The sequence below is a fragment of the Calidris pugnax genome, unplaced genomic scaffold (assembly GCF_001431845.1).
Source record: "Calidris pugnax isolate Ruff unplaced genomic scaffold, ASM143184v1 scaffold58, whole genome shotgun sequence".
NCBI classification, from domain to species: Eukaryota; Metazoa; Chordata; class Aves; order Charadriiformes; family Scolopacidae; genus Calidris; species Calidris pugnax.
The window spans coordinates 6,834,445-6,836,268 of NW_015090868.1; the positions used below are offsets into that span (position 1 = coordinate 6,834,445).

A 1,824-nucleotide genomic window follows, 5' to 3' on the forward strand; every position below is an offset into this window, starting at 1 on the left:
CTGTTGGAATACCTGGCCTCCTCTTCTCAACAGCTTTTATCTCAAACAGCTAATCAGAGACAGTTCAATGTCGCTACTTTCACTGTGGTTGAACAATTTTAATTAAACAAATCTTCTTCTTGTCCTTCACCTGCTTGGACAATTTCAGATTTCATATGAGAACAGGGGTCCACAGTCAGTATTGCACCTGTCACTGTGCCTTTGCTGGCTATATTTACATATTTTTTTTTCAGGGATGTGGTTGGAATTTGCAGAGATTACTATCCGGTAAAGATGGGTGATACGCCCAACCCCCCCCCCCCCCCCCCCCCCCTCACTGTACGGCCCTCAGCGGATCCAGCGGTAGCAAGTGCGCCCTTTGGAAGCCCAGCAGCCTCAAGCCACGCTCTGCCTTCTGTCTTGTGGGGTGGGTTGGTTTGTTTTGGTTTTTATTTTTCAGAATAACCTCCTTTTTTAAAAAAATATTTATTTTCTTGCTCGCTGCGTGGCGGTTGGCAGAGCGGAGGGCCGAGGCCTGGATGCCTTCCCGTGGAGGAGACTGAGGAAGAGTGTGTGTCTGTGTGTGTGTGTTGTTTGTGTCTGAGGGTCAAATTCCGAGCTCCTCGCAACGTCTGGGGTCAAAGTTCCAAGAACCTTACCCCTCAGCCCAGGTTCCCGGAGATATTTGGGTCCTTAATTCCCCTTTTGCTTCCTGTGAGCACTGCTTCTTGTGGTTCTAGGCAGCAGAGTGTTTGAGGCTTGTTTATTTTGACAGGGAGCTTGGATAAAGCGATTGGGGAGTGCAGAACTTTGCTCCCAGTTCGTGCATGGTTCCCAGTTACAGCCCAGTTCACCCTGCTAAGATCCTGCCCAGGTTCCTGAAGATATTTGGGTCCTTAATTCCCCTTTTGCTTCCTGTGAGCGCTTCTTCTTACGGTTCTAGGCAGCAGGGTGTTTGAGGCTTGTTTATTTTGACAGGGAGCTCGGTTAAAGCGATTGGGGAGTGCAGAACTTTGCTCCCAGTTAGTGTGTGGTTCTCAGTTACAGCCCAGTTCACCCTGCTAAGATCCTGCCAGGCCCTGCTGGCCACGGGGCTGGGGGTGCAGCCCAGGGTGTGGGGGGGCTTTCTGGGCTGTGAGCACACGTTGTTGGGTCATGTCCACCTTCTCACCCACCGGTACCCCAAAGTTCTCTGCAGGGAGATGTATGGGTAAGGTTAGGAAGGACATATTTGAACAGCTCCTCCGTCAGTTTTACATGCTGTAGTTTGCACCGGGGTGATCTAAATTCTGGAGAACACCCTTGGTCTCCACACAGACCCCATGAGCAATGGGAGTTTGCAAAAACCTGTCGAAATCCAAGAGCTCTCTCTTGAAGTAACCCAGCTGCTGGGCTCAGAGAACGGTTTCGGGTTGGAAGGGACCTTTTAGGGCCATCTAGTCCCCCCTCCCATGGTCAGCGACATCTTCAACCAGACCAGGTTGCTCCAAGCCCCATCCAGCCTGGCCTTGAACCCCTCCAGGGATGGGGCAGCCACAGCTTCTCTGGGCAACCTGGGCCACACCGCCCTCGCGGGAAAGAACTGGTTTCCTTAGACCCGCTCTGAATTCTTCCCCCTGCGGGTTCAAAGCTCCTCACCCCCCCTCCTCCCCGCGGCCGCCGGTGTCCCCGCTGCCGTGCCCCGGGGCGGCGGTGAGGGGCGCAGCTCCCGGCCCGGGCCCGGCGCAGAGGGCGGGGGGATTTCCAAGCGCCGCCGGGCGGCCTCGCCGCTTCCTCCTTCTTCTTCTTCTTCTTCTTCTTCACCCCCCCCACCCCCCGGTCCCCCGTCCCCCTCCCTCTGCCTTT

The 1,824-nt window shown here is 54.8% G+C and overlaps 1 protein-coding gene across 1 annotated transcript in view; it reads left to right on the forward strand.

Moving 5' to 3' along the window:
* Positions 1–290: 290 nt before the first annotated feature.
* IRF2 (interferon regulatory factor 2) overlaps positions 291–1,824 on the forward strand; it is a 48,160-nt gene continuing 46,626 nt past the window's right edge. The window contains exon 1 of the mRNA XM_014945630.1: positions 291–406. The gene's annotated coding sequence lies outside the window, so the exon portion shown is untranslated. The remainder of the gene's footprint in view (positions 407–1,824) is intronic.